The sequence below is a fragment of the Protopterus annectens genome, chromosome 11.part0, assembly GCF_019279795.1.
Source record: "Protopterus annectens isolate FY-2018-M chromosome 11.part0, PAN1.0, whole genome shotgun sequence".
Classification (NCBI taxonomy): domain Eukaryota; kingdom Metazoa; phylum Chordata; order Ceratodontiformes; family Protopteridae; genus Protopterus; species Protopterus annectens.
The window spans coordinates 1328473139-1328485711 of NC_056745.1; the positions used below are offsets into that span (position 1 = coordinate 1328473139).

The 12573-nt window shown below is 45.2% G+C and overlaps 1 protein-coding gene across 1 annotated transcript in view; it reads right to left on the bottom strand.

The window, feature by feature from the left end:
- Positions 1–12573, bottom strand: part of CCDC136 (coiled-coil domain containing 136) — an 852200-nt gene that overhangs the window by 739918 nt on the left and 99709 nt on the right. The gene's annotated exons all lie outside the window — the stretch shown is intronic.

The window sequence follows — 12573 nt, forward strand, 5'->3', positions numbered from 1 at the left end:
ATGTTTAAGCATAGCGCAGCACCACGCAAACGTGCGGTGCTTTAAAAAAACAAGAAAATAATTTAAAAATAGGCATTTTCACTAAAAAGCTTATCCTGCCATGCAGGTGAATAGCAGACTGAAGACAACATGGCCACTGAGTAGTGGTTGCTAAGGGGGGGAAGCTCAGTGTGAGAGATGTAACCATGCATTAGTAGGCAATCCTATGCAAATGAGAATAAGGATAGTGAATCCCAATTTTCCCCAGCATGTGAGCCATGTCCCAAGAGTGTAAATGTAGAAGTAGGTGAGTAGTAGAGTAGAATATAGGTGACATCATGAGGGGGTATGTCAGAAAGGCTGTAAGCTAATTGGAGCACAGTGGCTTGTGTTTGCCCTCAGGATTGCAAGTGGCGTGCCTACAGGTGTCCTATTTGAAAACCTGAAACCAAAGGTGCACACTTAAAAGATCGGAAATTTCTTGCAAATATGCACACAGCGTGTGCGCTCATGTGCACGTGTACGCTCATGTGCGCATGTGTGCATGCATGTGTGCGTGTTTTGCGCAGCGCTGCCCGGGGCGGAAACAGAAAGGGAAAAGGAAGGAAAAGAAGTAGTAGGAAGTTAACCAAGGAGAACTAGAAGAGCTGCCAGGTGAAATATATCAGAGTCAGCCAATTACACAGCCAGCAGACTATCCCAGCCCAGCCCAGCACTTTAAACTCTGCAAACAGCATTCCCTCCTGTTTTTCCCCAAGAACTCTGCAACACTGCAGTATACAAAGAGGGAACGCTTGAAAAGCTTAAGTCAGACAAAATGTTAGGGGCTGCTCTTGCTATCATAAACCAACATGTGCAAGGTGCTGAGGGTGGTGATGTTGTGAATGCTGCTGAGAAACCCACAGTGAAGAGAGGGAGAAGAGTGTACAGACCCAGGGTAACCTACCAGGGGCTACATGAACTGGATATAGTGGAGCGCTATAGGGTGGACAGAGACCTCCTGCAGCAAATTGTTGAGCTGTGCCAACCATGCCTTACACACAGAACCGACAGAGGGGAACCCATCCCAGTGGATACCAAGGTATGTGTTGGCATAAGAATACTAGCTACATGTACCTTCCAGAGACCAACTGGTGATATGATCGGGATTTCACAGGCATCAGCATCCAGGGTACTCCACCAGTTCCTGGATGCCATGTCAGCACATGTCGGTGACCACGTATATTTCCCCAATTCCCGTGAGGCATTGGCCAGCAATATGCATCTTTTCCACCAAATAGCAGAATACCCTGAGGTAGTGGGTGCAATAGACTGCACGCACATATGCATCAAAGCACCACACAGTGAGCAGGATAGCTTCCCCTCCATCAACTGCCAGGTCATGTGCGATGCCCAGGGCATAATAATGAATGTGTGTGCTGGCTGCCCTGGAAGCTATCATGATTCCCATATCTGGCATCTGATGCAGCTGTACCAGAGATTTGCCAATGGGGACATCCCTGATGGTCACCTAGTGGGGGATGCTGGATACGCACTGGTGCCGTGGCTGATGACACCTATCAGAAATGCACAGACACCTGAACAAGAACTCCATAATGAGGCACATGAACAAACAAGAAACATAACTGAGCATGTGTTTGGGATGCTCAAGTCACAGTTCCAGTGCCTGGACACATCTGGTGGAGCCTTGCAGTACTCACCAACTATATGTACCCAAATTGTTATGGTATGTGCCATGCTACACAATATGATCCTGTGGAAACAGCTGCAGCAGGAACAGCATGGGGCAGGGCCAAACAGCCCCCCACCATTGCCAAGGCCTGCACAGGCACAGCGTGACTCGGAGGAGGAACAACCTGAGCCTGCCCCATTAGGCAGAAGGAGGCATGCCCAGTATGCCCTGGCCTTGGCAAAGAGGCAATGCATAGCACATACACTGACTCAGTAGGAACCCTGGAAATTACACCTCTCTCTGACTCGCACATACAGTAAAAGGGATGCCTAACTTGACACTACCTGTTATCAAACATGTATAGGGAGTGTACTATGTGCATCCGACACAGGCAGCCCTGCAGCACCACCTGAGGCATGAGTGCCCTATTTTAAGCAATATAATGCACTGCTAAGCACATTTTACCAGTATTGAGCATATTTAAATACAATTGTGTGTAGCTGCGCACTGCGCTAACCAGCTCAATGTCGGGCAACGTCAAGCAATGTTCGGCAATGTTGGGCAAAGTCAGGCAAAGTCGAGCAAAGTCGGGTAAACATGCTCACACCTGCTTTACTGTTCCTTAACCAGTCAGGTCTGCCCAGCAGGAAAATAAAAAGCAGTGACAGGGCTTGAACTCAGGATACTGTGCACTATAGTCACAGTACTGAACCACTAAGCCATGACAGCATTTCACTGGCACAGACACAACTTAAGTCACTCACACATACGAGTTGGGGGGGGGTCACATACCTAACAGTCACAGCCAGCAGGACAATTGTAGACAAACACAAACAAATGCTGTATCATGCCTTCTGAAGAGGCATATGAGTAACCTCCCCCCAGGCCTATGCAGACAGATAAAAGCAGGCCAGGCAGTGTGATGTGGGTTGGGTAGCCTATGAAGCCACAAACTAATATGCTTGTAATTGGAAGCTAAGGTCTGTAGTACAGTGATATACCTCAAGCCAGTATGATAGGCAACAGTACAGACTGAAATGGAGTACCTGACAGCAGTGCAGGCCTAGCAAATGTGTATAAGTGTCAGGTGCACCCCTCATCCTATGTACACCCACAGTAACAATCAGGTGTGCCCCCCCCGGGTAGAAATTTACAAATAATAGCTGTGCTCCTGTATGTAGAAATGTTGATAAGTCTATGCAATTTGACTCATGGAAGCCCTGCAGGCAAAGTGTGCTTTTTGTCGATGTACAACACAAAGGTGAGCCCTGAAGTAAAAACCAACTTGATTTTTCACACACGTATAGTATATATGCCCATAGTAGGCATGCTCACACACAAACAAATTTTGCAAATTTCAGTCAGCAACATACTGAAAGGTCATACTGGGCATGCTCACACACTTAAACAAATGAAGCAAATGTCAGTCAACAGCATACTGAAAGGTCATACTGGGCATGCTCACACACTTAGGTCATGTCTGAGTACAGCAGTGGGCCACACATCTGGCAGTTGCAGTTCTTACTCCAGACACTTGTCACTATTCACCAATCTTGCTTTGCACACACAGTGATATGAAAACAGACCCATATAATATATTGGACCCCTGTCATAATCAAACTATGTACTACAAGTACTTAAGTTGTTCAAAGAAAGTGAAAATCCAAAGAAGATCAATAAATCTCCAATCAGTATCATCAAGAAACAATGAGCACTCCTAACATTATCCAAGCCATGTTCTGGCAAAACTATTGCCAAAGAGTCCATAGAGAACCATGAAGCTTTCTTTCGCTATGTCATAATTATCAATGTAAACTCATATATGTTCTGAGTCAGTGCAAAGTGTAAATGAATACATGTACATGACTGACATTGCCAACATCTTGTCAGACAGGTTCATACATATTTACCCCCCACTCACTGACAAAAGGGCCCATTACCATACATGGAGATTGTGAAAACCCAGAAATCACATATACAATGGTTAAATAGCTCTATCCAAACCTAAAAACACAGCGTCTATGGGATGACATGGTTTCCCTGGCTGTGTCATATGTGAACTCCAAAACAAACAGACCCTGCACCTGAACAGTCTGTTGAGACTCACCCTCTGTACAGGTTATGAAACCGTTGAATGGGTTACAGCAACGTTTGGCACACTCCACAAGTACTGGTGCACAACAGACCAGGGGAGCTATTGTCTTATAAGCCTAATAAGCCTGATCTGCAAGGCCATGGAGTCCATCATTATGGAACTCATAAACAGAGTTATTGGGAGCCTACAAACACCCAACCCTACCCATTTTGGTTTGGTCAAGGCAGATGATGGTTCCTAAACCTGTCAGACAGTTTCAATGAAATGAGCTATACACAGCCTACATAGACTTTGAAAAGCCCCTTTCCAACATCCCACACACATGTCGTATCCACAAAATCAACAACCTGTGCAAAAACATGTACGTCATCTGATGGATTGCCAACTGAGGCACAGATAGATCTCACAAGGTAAGAATTGTGGTCTCCCTGTTGGACTGTAAGCGGGTAACAACTGCTGTCCCCCATGGCTCAGTCCTGGGACCCCTCCTGTCTGGTGTATACTTTTCAGAAATACAGTCAAACATACGAGGGCTATGGTTAGCAAAGTTTGCGGATGACTGCAAAAAGGTTGTCATAATCGATGTTTGGGACAACATATACATCCTTAAAAAGGGTCTCAGTCAGACAGATGTGGTGTCAAAATTATGGCCTTGAGCTACAGTCATACAAATACCACATAGGTGCCAACACCCTAAATATGGAGGTAATAATAAGGGGATCTATGGACACATGTGGATAGTCATCTGTTCTTCCAGAAACACATTCACAAAGTGGTTAGAAAATCATGCTATGTGTTCCCACAAATTGCCAAGGTCTTTGCATGTAGGTCAAAGGAGGTTCCCTCTACTCATCAGTCATCAGACTCATCAGAGAATATCATGGCACACTTGCAATGAATCTGACTAGGCACCTTCAGCAGCTGGAAAGACCACTGAAGTACATCAACAAGAGGATTACTGGCCTCAAACAGTTGCCCCATGCAACAAGACTGAATTTAACTCAATCTGTACTCTATTGCATACTGTCTACTCAGGCAATTTCTGCCCAACAGGCAGGTCCATGTCCAATGCAGAACTGATGTACATGCACTATCTGAAGTAAACCCAATCTCACTGTGCCACATGCGCTAGGGATATAATCATCACAACAATAAACAGAACATGTTGGAGGGATACATTACTAACTCACAGACTTCCCTTGCTTTGGAACAGGTTCCCCACCTACATTAAGCTGAGTCCCTCACTGACACTCTTCCAGAGAAGCCTTGATGAGTGTATGTGAAACTGAACTGTCACACCATGGATCACTTCATCAGCTCTACTACACAGAGGCCTGGGGAACTAACCCCATGTGTGGTGATAGCTGCACACTCTGGCCATACTAATATATGCCTTCAGGCAGATAGCCTACTACCTACCTATTACCTATATACATGTAGGGGGGGACACAGTATAATAAGCCAAAGATGGATGGGCAGAGATGTGTGTAAGAGGGTGACCATGACAGGGAGCCATCCAGGACCGTCTCACCCAGCACACATCCCAATGGCACAAACGACATGAGGTGCACATCTCACCCACTGTACATAACAGCCACCAGTATCTGTAAGCATTACAGTGTATGTGGTCCATGTGCCTGCTGTACAACATGACTGTACAATGAAGTACACATCTATTATCTGTAGACATGTACCTGTCACATAGGTTCATAGGTACGTAATAGACTATCTTCACAAAGGCATATATTAGCCTAGGCAAGTTGTGCAGCTTTCACCACCCCATTGGGTAGTCTCCTAAACCCTAGTTTTAATAGTTAGTAACCTAAGCCCCTTTCTAGTGGGGCTGCTGATGTGATGCCTGGTGTGAATTGTCTGTTTCCCATCCACTCATCAAGGTTCCTATTGAAGAGTGTCAGTGAGGGGCTCTGTCTGATGTACATTGGGACTCTGTTCCACAGTAAGGCAAGTGTCTGGGATGGTACTCTATCCCACCAGCATGTTGTATTCATTGTTGTGATGAGGTTCATATCTCTGGAGTGTGTAGTGTGACTCAATTTTGTTATCCGTAGATGGAACATGTTCAACAGTTATGTGTTGGATATGGCTCTGTATGTTAGGCAGAGTGTTCCTCTGAGTAGGCGGTATGCAACAGAGAACAGATTTAGTTTTACCAATTGTGTTGCATAACACAACTGTTTGAGGCCAGTAATCCTCTTGGTGAGGTACCTCTGTGGTCTCTAGAGCTGCTGGATATGTTTAGTTGAGTACATCCAAAATGGTGCATTGTACTCAATGATGGGTCTGATGACTTAAGAGTAGAGGGCCACCACTACCTCTTTTGATCCTGATGCAAACCCTTTGTTGATTAGATGGGCCACATAGGATTTCCTAATCACTTTGGCAACATGGTTGTCAAAGGAAAGATGACTATCTACTTGTGTCCCCAGATCCCTTATTACCTTGTCAATTTTTAGGGGGTAACACCTATGTTGTAGTTTGTGGGTACCTTGTTTTCACCAAAGGGGATTACTATGCATTCTTCCACACTGAGCTTGAGGCCATGATTCTGACAGCACACATCTGTCTCCTAGAGTCCCTTCTAGAGAATATTTGTGTCATCCGGGAATCTATTATGGCAAACACTTTACAGTTCCCAATAAACTTAGTCAAACACAACCCTCCTGTGTTGGCATATACCTTTGAGAAGTCTATACCAAACAGGAGGGACCCCATGACTGAACCCTGGGGGACACCAGTTGTTAACGGTGTACAGTCTGACATGTAGCCAACAACTCTTAATTTGTGGGATCTATCTGTGAGCCAGTTTGCAATCTATCTTGTGATGTATGGATTCATGCCCAGGTTGGTGAGTTCATCTATGATACCTGACTGGGGAATGGTGTCAAAGGCCTTGGCGAGATATAGGTAGGTTGTGTGGAGCTCATTTCAATCATCTGTAGCCTGGGTAACTGTCTCAAAGAAATCCACCCAGTTCAGGAGGCGTGATCTGCATTTGACAAAGCCAAACTGGGTGTGCTCAACTGTGTGAAGGTTCCCAATGTCTTTATTGGTGACTTCCATTATGATTGGCTCCATTGCCTTGCAGATCAGACTCATCAGGCTCATAGAGCATGAATGCCAAGGATCTTTTGTGGCCCCACCCTTGAGGAGTGGGAAGAATGTTGCTGTGCAACATACTATGGGTACATATTCTGTAGAGAGGATGTAGAGAGAGGTGTAGGTATCCTTGATGAATATGGATACATCCCCACCCTATGTGCTATGATCCTGGTTCTGATGCTGGAAGGTATGGAATGAGTAGTATCCTGGTAGTTCTGGTGTGATCTCTGGAGCCTTGAACTAGGTTTCTGTTACTGCACAGATATCAATATTCTCCATACTGAGAAGTGCCTCGAGTGTGTGCATTTGGAGGCAGAGACTTCTGGCAATGAGTAGCATTTAGCTCACTTTGTGGTTATTTGTGTTGGTTATGAGGTTTGGTTTGTCCTGAGTGACTGGTGTTCCACACCTGAAGTCAACACCTCATTGGTCCGATCTGACCATAAGCTAATTACCCTACATATCCACATTCTGCCCTACCCCCCATTAAGGAAACCATGTTAAAAAATTTCTCCAAAGCCAACTTCATGCTTCTTAAGACAGAAGTGGTGAACTTCAGGACACCCATGCAGATGGACAATACAGTTACAACTACTGAATCCTACACAATTGCAGTTTATAAGCACTTGCATGAGTGTATGGATCGTGCTATTCCAAACAGAACCAAGATGCTATCCTCCAAGAAAAGGAAGCCAATCTGGTGGTCCCCTGCCATAAACAAATTGTACAACAGAAGGAAGAAACTGCTGCAAAAGAGGGCAAAATCCCATGAGTGGAGGAGCTCCCTTGTCAACCTCAGTAAGAAGCTGCGATCCCTGATAAAATCCTCCAAAGCTAGTTATGAAAACAAAATTGGCACTGATTCTAAAGACAACCACAAAGCATTCTATAGCTATGTCAAGAATCTCAATAGCAACACTCAGATCTGCTCTGAGTTACAGCACAATGGCACTAAATATACAGACCCAACTGATATTGCCAACATCTTGGCAGATAGGATCAGTGCTAACTTTACTCCCCTCTCACCCATGAAAGAGCCTATCTCTATACTGGAAGAATGCAACGTTGCTGTCATCATGGCTGCACAGGTAAAAACCACTCTCCAAAGCCAGGAACACAGCATCCATGGGACCAGACAACATCCAAGGCTGTGTTGTACATGAACTACAGAATGAACTGGCACCACACCTAAGTACCATGTTTAATCATAGCCTCACCTTAGGCTTTGTGCCTGCTGAATAGCACACAGCGATGGTTATCCCACTACACAAAGGGGGAGCCACCATGGACCCCGGGAACTAGCGCCCCATTAGCCTGATGATCCTGGTCTGCAAGGCCATGGAACGTATCATCATGGAACTTATAAACAAAGACATTGGTAATCTCCAAACTCTGGACCACAACCAATTCGGGTTTGTAAAAGGCAGATCATGTCTCCTAAACCTGATAGACTTCTTTGAAGCAGTCACCAAAGCTGTAGACAAGGGTAAGGTGGTTCACACAGCCTATCTATATCTTGCCAAGGCTTTCAACACCATCCCCCACTCTGGAATTATAGATAAACTCACTAAACTAGGTATAAATCCCTATGTCACAAGATGGGTTGCCAACTGGCTCACTAACAGAACCCACACTGTGAAAGTAGCAGACTCCAAATCCAACTTTAGACCAGTGACAAGTGGAGCACCACAGGGTTCAGTCCTGTGTCCTGTCCTGTTTGGTATCTACTTCCCTGAACTACAGGCTAACACAGAAGGTCTTTGGCTAATGAAGTTCCCAGATAACTTCAAACTAGGAGCCATAATCGAAACTACTAACGATGTGGACATCCCACAAAAGGGCCTCACTGAGACAGATGCCTAGTGTCAAAGCCATGGCCTCAAGCTCAATGGCAGAAAGTGCATTGTCATCCCCTTTGGTAAAAACTCTGTCCCCATGAACTACAACATAGGTGGTAGAATAGTTAACACTGAAAGTGTGATAAGAGACCTTGGGACACAAGTGGACAGTAGTCTCTCCTTTGATAATCACATCGCCACAGTAGTCAGGAAATCCTTCTACGTGGCACAACTCATCACAAAAGGTTTCTCATTCTGAAAAAAAGAGGTCATTGTTCCCCTCTACTCATCACTCATTAGATCTATTATAGAGTACAATGCCCCTTTTGGTATGTACCCCACAAGACATCTACAACAACTGGAAAGCCCGCAGAAATACCTCACAAAGTGGATTACCAGCCTCAAATACATGCCCTACACAGATCGTCTCAAAACCCTCCAGCTTTCCTCTGTCGCATATTGCCTACTCAGAGGTGATCTCTGCCTAACATAAAAAGCTATGTCAAACACAGAGTTGTTGGACATGCTCCACTCAAAGAAATCCCAATCCCTCCAAGCTTTGGCCCCAAAACCTGGACCAAAATACAAAAGGATGGGGTGTATCCATTTCATAAAGGATACCCACACCTCCAGGTTAGTGGCACAGCACAAGGCCTCGGAGACCATCCAAGTGCAACTAGCAGTGGGCAAAGCTGCTTATCAGATCGTAGCCTGCTACAGATCACCTACCTTGTCTCAGGACCCTCATTCAGCATTCCTGAGAACACTGGAAAATATAAAGGTCCTACAAAACATCATGATATTAGGAGAGTTCAACTACCCAAACACTGACTGGGAGAATGACTCAAGTACAAACTCCTTTGCCCAATGCTTCCTAGAGTTTATAAACTCAAACACCCTGGAACAGCTGGTCACCACACCCACTAGAGGTGACGACATACTGGATCTGATCATCACCAACATGGGGGATCAGTGTTCCACACCAGAGGTAAACCCCTCGCTGTTAAGATCAGATCATAAAGTAATCACACTGGACATCCACATCCCAACCCCACCCCAAGTCAAATAAACCACTGTGAAAAACTTTTCAAAAACAAACTTCACACTTCTCAAGACCGAAGTTGAAAGTTTCAGAGCCCCCTAGCTACAGGATAATGCAATCCTCAGAATTTTTTACAAGTGCATTCTATGAGCATCTACAGGGATGCATGGATCGAGCCATCCCAGTAAAACCAAGACTCACTCCTCCAAAAAGAGGAAACCAGTCTGGTGGTCCTTGACCATAAATAAGCTATACAACAGAAGGAGGAAACTACTGCATGATAGAGCAAAATTCCAAAAAGGAAAGGCATCACTGATCATTATTAGCAAGAAACTACGATCACTCATAAAATCATCCAAGGCCAGTTTCTAAAGAAACATTGCCAAGGAATCTAAAGATAACCACAAAGCCTTCTTTAGCTATATCAAACATTTAGGTGGCAACTCTCAGATATGCTCTGAGCTACTGCAAAATGGCAAAAAATACACTGAACCAACTGACATTGCCAACATCCTGGCAGACAAGTTCAGTGCAAACTTCACCCCCCTTCACCCCCAAAAGGGCCCGTGTCCATCCCAGAAGAATGCAGATTTCCAGACATCATGGACAAGCAGGTAAAAACAGCCCTCTCCAAAACTAAGAACACAGCATCAGTGGGACTGGATGGTGTCCCAGGCTGAGTCTTACACAAGCTCCAAAAGGAACTAAACCCTCACCTAAATTCACTGTTCAGACTCAGTTTTACTACAGGCTATGTACCCAAAGAATGGCGTGCAGCAACAGTCATCCTGCTCCACAAAGGTGGTGCCACAACAGAACCTGGGAACTATCACCCTATAAGCCTGATCAGCCTGGTCTGCAAAGCTATGGAGTGAATTATCATGAAACTCATAAACAGAGACACTGGAAACTTTCAGACACTGGATCCTACCCAATTCGGCTTTGTTAAAGGCAGATCCTGCCTCCTAAACCTAGTTGACTTCTTTGAAACAGTTACCAAGGCCATAGATGAAGGGAAGGTAGTCCACACAGCCTACCTGGACCTCACTAAGGCCTTCAACACCATTCCCCACTCTGGCATCATAGACAAGCTTACCAGCTTGAACATTAACCCCTATGTCACAAGATGGGTGGCCAACTGGCTCATGGATAGAACACACATGATCAGGGTTGTGGGTGCCATGTCCAACTCTAAACCAGTCACAAGTGGTGTCCCACAGGGCTCGGTCCTGGGACCCCTCCTGTTCAGTATATACTTCTCTGAGGTACAGGCAAGCACGGGAGGACTATGGGATGACTGCAAAGTGGGGGCCATAATCAACTCTCCTGCTGACACAGGCATCCTCCAGTAGGGTCTTACAGAGACAGATACCTGGTGTCAAAACCATGGCCTCAAGCTGAATGCCAAAAAATGCATAGTCATCCCCTTTGGAAAAAACAAAGTGCCCACGAATTACCACATAGGTGGTAATCCACTAGGTAAGGAAAATGTAATTAGGGACCTGGGGACCCAGGTAGATAGTAACATCTCCTTTGATAATCACATTGCCAAAGTGGTTAGAAATTCCTTCTATGTAACCCACCTAATCAGGAAAGGGTTCACCCCTAGATTAAGAGAGGTCATTGTGCCCTTCTACTCATCACTCATTAGGCCCATAATAGAGTACAATGCCCCATTTGGTATGTACCTTAAGCGGCACATGCAACAGTTGGTAAGACCACAGATGTACCTCACCAAGAGGATCATGGGCCTCAAAGAGATGCCCTATGCACTCCAGCTCTACTCGGTTGCTTACTGCCTGCTCAGAGGTGATCTATGCCTGACGTATAAGGCCATGTCCAACCCGGAATTAATGGACATGCTCCACCTCAAGAAAACCAAATCTCTTAGAGCCACACGCTCCAGTGAATTAAACCTTAGCACAGCAATAAACAGGGCATGCTGGAGGGATAGATTCCTGTCACAGAGACTTCCCTCGCTCTGGAATAGAATCCCAGTTTATGTTAGGCAGAGCCCCTCACTGACTCTCTTCAAGAGGAATCTTGACGAGTGGATGGGAAATTGTAAATTTACCCCTGGGATCACTTCAGTGGCCCTGCTAGACAGAGGCCCAGGAAACTAATTTAAAAGGGAGGTGAAAGCCAACATATTCTGGCTAGGCTTATAAATGCCCTTGGGCAGATAGCCTAGTACCTACCTATGAACCTATGAACCTACACACTCTAGGGACCTAAACCTTGTCACCACAATAAACAGAACATGCCGGAGGGATAGATTCCTGTCCCAGAGACTTTCCATATTCCAGAATAAACTACCTATCTATATCAAACAAAGCTCCTCATTAGCACTCTTCAAGAAAAATCTTGATGATTGGATAGGAAATAGGAAATTCACCCCGGGGATCACTTCTGTGTCTCTGCTTGACAGTGGCATGGGAAAATAAATTTCTTGGGTGGCAAAAGCCAGGGTACCTTTTTGGCTGGGCTTGTATAGGCCCCAGTGCCAGTAGCCTAGTACCTACCTATGAACCTATGAACCTTTGAGCCTTGCCTAAAAAAGGTAATATGGGGATAGCAAGATCCTTGGCCAGTATTCAGAAGCATAGGGGTGACAGGTGCAAACCATCTGTAGCGAAGCAACAAGGCTTGTCTATCATGTCATCACAGGCAGACAGAGACTGGATCCCCTTTGAATGACACCAAAAGCTCAGCCAATTGTTGAAGTTTATCGTCTTTCTGTTATATTGCAGTATCATGTAGGTGAAGGTAAGATGCTACTCAAGGTCAGGATCATACCAGCCTGGGCTACATGATCATAGAGCTAATA